We start from the raw sequence: 10,037 nt of genomic DNA on the forward strand, positions 1-10,037 counted from the left end.
TTTACCATGCCTTTTGCTAGTGATATGATCATAAATGAAGATTGGAAAGGACCCAAGAAGTCATCCCTTTCAATGTAGAGAGGAGGAACTGAGGCTCACAGATGGTGACTGACACCTCAAATCTCAAAGTAGTCAATGGCAACACTGGCTTTGGAAGACTTCTAAGACTTCTGATTCCAAAGCAAATTTAAAAAATCACATAAAAGCACCACATAAGTGTAAATTGTTATTATTCGGGGGTGGGGGGTGTGAACTGAAACTCAAAGAGGGAAAAGAAACCATCAGTTTGGGGTCATATGATAGGCTGGGCAAATTAGGGATCCAAAATTCTCATCTGCACTCACTGTTTGTTGCAGTGAACAGAGCTGAGCAAAAGGGGGGCTAGAAAAGAAGTTTTGTTTTGTTTTGCTTTACCCCTGCAACAGATTCTGAAACTCAATGTCACAGTTGGAAGGGATTGGATGGCAAATCTAATGGTGTAGTAGGTGAAGTAAGAGGTCACAGAGGGCCTCTGATTTGGTTCTGTTAACATTCAAAGGCTTCTCTGCTGGCCTCTATCAGCTATTTGGCTCAATCCCCTTGCCTGTAGTGCCCTCGTGGGCCACACAGGGGTGGTATGGGACCACAGTGACCTGTCAGACTGCCGGGAGCTCAACTTCCACCACACTGTGGGGTAGTTATGAGAATAAGAACAGAGCTATGGCTCTGGACTTCTAGCATACATGTGCTCACAATTACACACACACACACACACACACACACACACACAAACACACAGTTTAGGCTCAGAGGCAATGGAGGGAGGACAAACAGTTGTGGCAAAAGGTAGATATACAGAAGGAAAGAGGAAGTTATGAGCCTAATCCCTAACCTTGAACCCTTCTAGCCTCTCTTCTTTCCAGGTCATGTTGGGAGTTGGACAGGGCAGGGGCTTTACTTACCAATCCTCTCTGCACAGCCTTGAATCAACTAATTCTCCCTACCCCTAAATACCAAATTGGGATCAGCCCAAAGTGGGGAGTCTTGTAAACTTTCCCTAGGGATGCTCTGGACCCTTGGTTTGTGTTTCAAATTTATTAGATGGGAATTAGGAGGAGGAATAAGATATCCATGTACATTGACCCTCAATGGGAGGTTTAATTGACAAAAAATAGTTCCAGACCTATGCCCTGGAAAGGAACAGTCTTGGGTGAAGGAGGCTGGATGCAGAGCCTCCTAAAGTCAGTAGGGAACTAAACCAACAAGACCAAGAGTAAAGGCTCTTAACCTGGGGTCTGGGATTAGCTGAACTTCAATATAATCAATTGCTTTTATAAATTTATGTATTTTATTTTAATGCAGTTAAAATTATTCTGAGAAGAGGTTCACTGGTTTTACCAGACTGCCAAAGGAGTCTATAAAATAAAAAAAGGTTCAAATACCCTGAGTCTAAGGGCAAGGGCTGAGTCAAGATAGTCTTAGGCACTGGGGCCTCAAGGATATACCCCCCCCTTTCCCATCCATTTATTATCTATGTATTCAGGGGCCCCAGAGATAGAGCCAGGCAGACCTTTAATTTCATCAGAGCAAAGAGGCAACCCAGTTTAAGTACAGGCAGAAAGGGGTTCTCTGGATCTCTAAGAGTTGACCCCAAACTCCTACCCACCTTCCACTGACACTGGGAAACTCAAAATACAAAGATGGGAATCACTGAATTGATCGAGTCATGGAAAGAGACCTTATTTAAAAGAGACTTCATTTTACAAATGAAAAAACTGAGACTCAGAGAGATTAAGTGATGGTAGAGGCCATGCTACAACGAAGAGAGACCTCCAGTTACCAAAGGCCTTCCCTGCTTCATCTTCATGGGAGGGGGTTGAAGGGGGACATTAGGAAGAGGCAGAAGAATTGATCTCCTGGGGTGGTTCCTCCTCAATCCCTCTATCCCAAGGTCTTTGAGACCATCCTGTACAATGAACAGCTTTAATTCCTGCTCAACTGTTCATTTTGAGGTGGGATTGGGGCTAGGAGCTCAGCTTGTTCTTGGTAAGATTTGCAAATTATACCACGAGAAAGGGCAGAGTCTAACCTGTGGCACCCCTGGAGTGGAGAGGAGGGTAAAAAGGGGGAGAGAAAGGGAGAAAACAGGAGAGAGGAGGGGAGGAGAGAGAGTGTGCCAGAGTATAGAGAGTTAGAAATCTGGACTCCCTGATGGGGAGATGAATGTGATGTGGATGAGGTGAACAGGCAAAAGAAAGAAAATGAAGAGGCCAAGTGTGCGTATGTGAAAGGGGGAATGGGGGGGGGGGGATATAGTGGGCAGAAAGAAGAATGGTGGAGGAGGGTTCCAGAATGAAGGGGAAGGGGAGAGGACATGGGAAGAAGACTGAGGTGTTATAATCCAGGTCACCAGTGGGGAGCTCCTGACTCACAGTGACGGAGAGAGGTGTTCTAGTGTGTAAAAAGTGTGATTGTGAATGTGTTTGTAACTGTGGGGAGGGGGGGAGTGATAGATGTGTCAAGAAGTTTAACTATTGCAAATTCTCCTCAGAGAGTGACTGTAATAAGGAAATATTAACCAAAGAAAGAAAGCAGTACTTACATGGAATGGTGTTTTGAAGGGTGTTGGTGGTGGTTTGGTTTGGTTTGGTTTTGGGGGGTGGGAATAATGTTTCAATCTGAGGACTCTTATTTTCCCTACTTTTCCCTAAAGGGATAGGAGGGAGACAGGTAATAGGGTAAATCAATATGCAGTGACCCCAAGAAACTGGGATACGGAATTTAGTAGGCAAAAACTGAGGGATTTCTACCGAGTTTCATCTAATGTCCTCACAACACACTCCTCCCTCTCTCTCTCTCTCTTTCTCTCTCTCTCTTTCTCTCTCTCTCTCACTCTCTCTCTCTCTCTCCTCTCTCTCTCTCTCAACATCCCTCCCTCTCTTTCTCTCTCCTTCCCTCCCCTCTTTTTGTCTCTCTCTTCCCCCTCCCTCTCTCCTCTGTGTCTCCTGCTCCCTGCTCCATCTCTCTCCCTCAGGTCTCCTGGGAATGTCTCTCACTTCCATTCTCCTTTCCTCCTTGATTTATACGGTAGAGCGGAACGACCTTCCCTGACCTCATTTTCATGACAGGCGAGCACACCCGCCCGGGTACATACATTCCAGCAGAGACACACACGCTGACACACACATACACACAGACTTTCTCACTCACACAGTCACACATTCTCTCTCACACACACAGCCCATCCCACACAAATGCAGGGAGACAAACTCAGACAAGCACATTTCTGACACACAAACTCACAAGGACATAAATATGGCAGACAACTCTAGACAAACATTCTCTCAAAAACACAGACATACAAACTCTCCTATACACATTCATGAATTTCAGGAGAGACCAAACCTCACTGGAATACACCCAGAGACAGGCAAGTGTTCTTTCCTCTCTCTCTCTTTCTCTCTCCTCTTCTCTCTCTCCCTCTCTCGCTCTCTCTCCCTTCCTCTCTCTCCCTCTCCCTCTCTCTCTCTCTCTCACTTTCTCTCTCTCTCCCTCCTTCTCTCTCTCTCCCTCCCTCTCTCTCTCTCCTCTCTCTCTCTCTCCCTCTCTCTCTTTTTCTCTCTCTCTCTCCTCTCCTCTCTCTCTCCCTTTCTCTCTCTCTCTCTCCCTTTCCCTCTCCTCTTCTCTCTCTCTCTCTCTCTCTCTCTCTCTCTCTCTCTCTCACTCCCTCCCTCCCTCTCTCTCTCACACACGAGGCCTGTGGGCTGCCGAGGACCGTATGGTCTGAATTCTCATTGGCTTTGCCACACTATTGCAAATAATGCTGAGCTCTTGACTCCCTAAGAATAGCTGATAATTTGAGTATTTCTGTGAATATCATTTGAATTTTATTCATGCCATGTCAAAACATGCAAGAAATACCCCTCCTCCTTCCTATCCCTACATCCAAGTGGCCCTGGGGTCCCTGCCTGTGTCAGGTTGAGCTGACTACGCCTGAAAACTTGCACCCCCACCTGCATCTCTCGGGCCCTTGGCTGTCTTCTCAAAGCCCAGGCACCTACGGGTTTCATCAGTTTCACCCACCCCAGGCCGGTAAAATGAGTAAAAGAGCCTTTTCATCACAGCCCACTTTAAGGGTGTACAGCTGACAAAACCGGAGCAGGGAAGGAGGAAGGCAAGACCCCAAAAGCTGGGCGCATAGTCCATGGAACCCAGAAGTCCAGAAACTCTGAAACGAATGCATTTTCCGGGTGCGAGCAGGCCACAGATGAAGTCATGGGATTAGGGGACTAAGGAGAGTCTAGGTGAGGAACTGAGAGAAACTCCTAGTTGTCTTGTGACTTCCCCCCTTCTCCAGGGGTTGGGGAGGGGGTGGAGATGCCCCCCCCCCCCCCATCACTCCCGCCTGGCCCGAACTCGGCCCCTGCCGGCCTCCGGTGCTCTACAGGGTCGTCAGTCTGCGCCGGTTAGTTAAGAAAAATAAACAGAGTTCCAAATGAAGGCGATTCCTTTCAACCTGAGCCCCACAGCCTGCTAGAGAAATGCAAACAGTGGGGGGTGGGGGTGAGGGGTGGGGAGTGGGGACGAGCCCCTAGCCCATCCCCGGCCCCTCTCCCTGGGGCTGGGGGTGGGAGGGAGGTGGAGGCTGCGACTCCCGGGGAAGGCCCACGGTAACCTGAGCCGGCCGAACAGGCTTTCCAAGCCGCTGCCCTCTGGGTGCCCCTTCCCCCCTGACCTCGCTAGCAGCGTCCTGTGGCTCCTCCCTGACTCCACCCGGCGACCCCCTCTTCCCCGCAGGGACTCGGACCCTAGAGGCCCCCATCCGGGGCACGCGGTTAGGCCACGCGCACAAAGTCTCTAAAACCTGGCATTGGCAGCTTCATCGTTCATTCTGTCTTTATGTCTGACTCCTGTCTCTGCGTCTCTCTGTGTGTCTGTGTGTCTCTGTCCGTCTCTCTCTCCAGTCTCTATGTCTCACTCTTGAAGTGTGTCAACCTATTTGACTCTCCTGTTTTCCTCCCCTCTCCCATCTTTTTTTAACTTAAATCTTTCCTTACAACTGTGCATATTTCGCAGTTGTGCGAACACACGTCCATTAAGGCAGGAGCTTAGAATTACACACACTGGCAAACATACACACGTTTGAGCACGCGCTTGACTTAAAATCACACTCAAACGCCTCCCCTGGACAGGTGGCCCCTACGCAAAGCGTTTTACACACACACACACACACACACACACACACACACACACACACACACTCACTCACTCACTCACTCTCATCATCCCTCATCTCCCACTTGGAGTTCAAGTCTTTGTTTACCGAGCTATCCCAGGACCAAGGCTGGGTCTCCCCACTTCTCTCACCTTTAAGAGTAACCAGGACCTCATCCAGGAAAATACATACTCCCAAACAGGACGGAGCTTGGAGGAGGAGGGAGGAGATCTGGAATCTTACTCCTCTGGATGCAGATACCTGCAGAACTGAGCCCCTCAAGCCCTATCCTCCTTCCCGCAACTATGCAGTAAATTTTGGGGATGTGTGCTTGGGACCCCTGCGTACTTCCTGACCAGTATTCCTCGGGGATGGAAAGGGGGATGGAGGGAATACAGTCAATGAATCAGTACAGAGATGCGGTTGTGAGTAAAACAGACTCTGTGTTCGTCCAGTTACTCGAGCCAGATCAAAAGGTTCTATTCCTCCAAGCCGCCAACGGTCCACTCATCTCCCGCTAGTCCTGAGACCGGGAAATGCACCTGTAACCCAGGTCCCATGGTCCGCACTAGGTGAGGGGGAGATCACAAGGTAGAGGCGAGGAGAGTCCCACTACTTTCACCATAGGAGAATATTAGTGAAACTATGCAGATCTAAATCCTCACCCCCAAAGAAAATTCCTAGCAGTGTCTTTCCTTCTCTGCAAAAAAGCAGCGGCATTACCTCCAACTTAAGATAGTCTTGTTTGACCAGTTTGTGGTGTTGCACAAGTACGACCAGGGAAAGTGCCACGCACAACCAGGTGTGATTTATATGCAGACGAGAGATGGGGATAATAGTGCGGGGAGGGAGTAAGTCAGACTAGACTGGGTTTGCAATTGAAAGAATCCAATAAAACCTTTTAAATTTAGCCTAGAATCGTTTGCTAATCGCGTCAGCGCCAGACTCGGCTATTTGGCTTAATCCGTCCCTGGGATTCCGGGTCAGTTCATTCTTCTTTTGTCCAGAGTGCGGTCCCTAGGTCTCCTAACCCCTACCTCCTCTGCCCAGGGCGAATCACGTGGCCAGTATCCGCCTGGATTCTTCTGTCTTTCCGGATTTTTTTGTGTGAGTCTGGAGGGCGCTGAGATGCGACTGGGAAATTAGTAGAGACTTGCCCTGGCTTTTTTCAGAATTCTTTGCTAATTACTTGTAGGACGAAGTGAGGAAACTCATCGTGAGGCAGGTAGCCCATTCCCATTCTTCCTTCTAATGAGAGAGAGAGGGAGGAATTGTAGGCTACAACAGCCACGTTATACTCAAGGCCCTGGTACGATCTCTGAAAAAGTTCTTCAGTAATTGATTTCTCTTCCTCCATTTCATTTTCTCCTAAATCTGCATGCCTCTCTTCTTCCCTTACCCGTCCTCTATCCTCTCCTCGCCTCTTCTTGCCTTTTTTCTTTCCCTTCTCTTTTCTTCCTTTTCTCATCTCTTCTCCCTCCCTCTCCTTATCTCCATCTCTTTTCCTCCAGGTCTTTACCTTAGTATCTGTTTCCCTGTCTCTTTATTTAAATTCACATGTTGGGGATTTAATTGATTGGAAGATGGTTGAGTCCTCCTGTAAGAGAGTGGGGGAAGGAAGAGAGGACGAATACGAGGCTACATGTTTAAAACACTTATACATTTCCATAAACACCCTCGCTCTGGGAGTGCTTCTACCTGCTCAAGAATAATGCGCAGTCACCCATACCCAAGGCCTCTATGACTTACCCAGCAGCCTCTCCAACTGAGAAGTCTCTCCTGAGATATACAAAGTCTGTACTCCTGACTCACCTCGACCTGCACCTAATCTCTTGACTCCTGGAGCGCTCTGCCCATTTAGACTAATCCCATAGGGGATTCTTCCTGGCCTGCGCTCCCGGGATGCTGGGGAAATCCTCCATAGAGATCCAATTTTAGGTGGATTTTTTCCCCACTGTTGTTTAGTTGCTGTTGTTTTAAAGTCTGGCTTTAGAAGAAAAAAAAAGCAACCCTTTTAGTTAGGCTTCTACCTATTGAGTCTACGGGAGGAGAAAAATGGACAGTTATTCAGGGAATTTGGACCAAGCAAACAGTAACAGCAGCCGAATTGCGTGGGTTTTTGTTTTTTTTTTTAAGTTTCATTTTTGGCTAACGGTGGATGAGAATGGTGTTTACCCGGCTTGAGTTCTGTAACTGCTCCAACCTCCACCCACTTGAACTGTATAGAGACTTGACCCTTCCTTCTTTCAGGCTTGGACAAATCTTGAGCTCCTTTTCTTTTTTGTTCTTGGGGGAACCTCGGAGACATCAACCCACTTCACTCTGCTCCTGTTCCCCCCGCCCCCCACCACACACACACACACACACACACACACACACACACACACACACACACACACACACACATCCCTCGCACCCGCCCCTCCCCCCCAGTTCCGTGAGGGAATCAAACAAGGATCCGGGAGCGGGGATGATTCTATTCTGACAAGTTAAATTGCAAAGCAGGCAGAGGATGGGGGTGGAGGGGGGAAGGGGGGAAAGGGATCCTGTCTCTTTAACTGGCGCTCCAGACAAAGCCGTCTCCCCTCGGAGCCGAGCGGAGCCGAGCGCAGCCCGGCGCAGACCTGTCAGCGCGTCTCCAGCACTTGGGAGAGAGTTTGCAAAGTCATAATTATATCTCTTAACCTGTCTTGCTCTCTGCAGAAGAAAGTCCCATTATATTGAAATGAGATTATTAGCCATCAAATACTTTCTTTCTCCGGAGTTTTTTTTTCTCCTTTAAAAAAAATTTTCAAATACCTTAACAACCTAGCACTTGCGTTTTCATCCTTTCCTTCAGAGCCCCAGGCCCAAAGCAAGCTAGGTTTGGGGGGCGGGGGTGCCAAAGAAGCCTGTACAGGTCAAATTCCCTTTCTTATGGGCCAAGGCTTCCAGACCAGGAGAGGTGAGGGAGCAGGAGGGGAAGGGAAGCAAAAGGTAGCGAGACGTGACACCCCACAACTTTGTATGAGGTGATGGTGATGACCCCCCACCCACACACTTTCTCCATGACCCATGAAGACTGATTTTCCAGAAATTAAATGGTAAATTCTGCAAGGTTGAGAAGCAAGAAGACGTGGGAGGAATAAGAAAAGAGGAGGTGGGGATAAAAAATCAGAAGCGGCTATCTTGGGGACCAAGGATAGGGACTGGGGTTGGGCGTTAAGATCTGGACACTGGCGGGTGGGGCTTTGGAAGTTGACGTTGGCTCCCTCACCTAATTCAAGTTCTCTGGCGGATGGAATTTCAGTTTGCAGTAAATGGGGTTTTGCTCCAAGTTCAAGGTCTGTCTAGTTTATGGGCAAGATTGTGAGCCCCTCGAGGGCAAGGTACAGAGCTCTTCCAGGTTCTGCTTCACCCCCACCTCCACTCCCATTCTCCACTTTCCTCCCCTCCCCCTACGCTCCTCCCCGCCCACTTCCAACTCTTGGAAGAGAAAAAGAATTTGGGCTTCGTCGTTCTCCAGCCATCTTCCAGATAAGTCCCAAATCTTTGGGGTAGGAAGAGTTTGCCTCTGGGTTTTCACTCCTAAAGGACTGAATGGAATTTGTGGAGGGAAAGTTGGAGGCGAGGGAGTCTAGTTTGAGATTTTGCTCACTTTCTCATTCTGAACATTTACATATGCTTGGCTTCTCCCAACACCAGAGAAGTTCAGAGTTCAAACCTTAGACATCATCTGGTCCAACTCCCTCTTTTACCCAGAAGGAAACTGTGACTCAAGAAAAGTGACTTCCCCAAGGTCAGTTTGACTCATGGCAGAACCAGGACTAGTATTCATCTGTGTCCTCTCAGTCCCATGCTTTTTTTATAAACACTATGTTTTAGTAACTACCCTGAGGCCAAAAAAAGCATTTTTGTTACAATGATCTGGGATTCCCCCCAACCCCTGCCCCAGGTTAAGGGAAAACTTTTTTCGTCCTAAATCGTTCAAATAAGAATCATTTTCTTCTAAAGCATTAGAGACATATTACTAAATTTAGAATGAGTCCATCACAATTAGGGCAATTTATTAGGAAAGAAATTGAAATATAAGAGGTAGCAGTAGAGTAAGTGGATAGAAAGTTGGTCTCAGAATCAGGCAAGAGCTGTATTCAAGTACTCCTTCTGTGATAGAAGGGTTATGACCCTAGAAAAGTCACTTGTCAGTCCACTCAAGCAACTCTCAAAGACTGCTGCCCATCCAGTGGTGGGTCTTCCCTCTAGAAGTGGAGGGTCTTCCCTCTAGAAGCTCCCTATATCTATAAAATCACAGTAGGACCCCAAAATGTGCAATATAAAATACTAATATAAAGCTAGATACAGCCAGATGACTCAGTGGATAGAGTGAAGACCTGAATTCAAATTTGGCCTCAGACACTTGCCCAGCTTTATGACCCTGGGCAAGTCACTTAACCCTGAGGCAAATGTCTCAGATTCCTCATCTGTAAAATGAGCTGGAGAAAGTAATGGCAAAACATTTTAGTATCTTTGCCAAGAAAATCCTAAACGGGGTCATGAAAAGTCAGACACAACTAAACAATACTCAACTATCCAGACACAGATCAGAGGGGCCTAAGGACAATAGAAAATAATCTGATGGATAAAGTGGGCACTAATGGATTGCCAATATTCATGAATTTCAAATATGGAGCAAGACCCTGGGGCTGTAGGAATAGGAATTCAATAAGAAAAGTGAAAAAAGGTAGAGCTGGGCTTAGATCATCTAGTCTTAACTTTCCTACATTGTGGGCAGTTTGGTTAAAAAACAAAACAAAACTATGAACCCCTTCACTGAATATTTTTTCATTCATAATAAGAGAACAAT

At 47.5% G+C, this 10,037-nt stretch overlaps 1 long non-coding RNA gene across 1 annotated transcript in view; it reads right to left on the minus strand.

The window, feature by feature from the left end:
- Positions 1–10,037, minus strand: part of LOC140526118 (uncharacterized) — a 310,915-nt gene that overhangs the window by 126,927 nt on the left and 173,951 nt on the right. The gene's annotated exons all lie outside the window — the stretch shown is intronic.

The sequence above is a fragment of the Notamacropus eugenii genome, chromosome 2, assembly GCF_028372415.1.
Source record: "Notamacropus eugenii isolate mMacEug1 chromosome 2, mMacEug1.pri_v2, whole genome shotgun sequence".
Lineage (NCBI taxonomy): Eukaryota > Metazoa > Chordata > Mammalia > Diprotodontia > Macropodidae > Notamacropus > Notamacropus eugenii.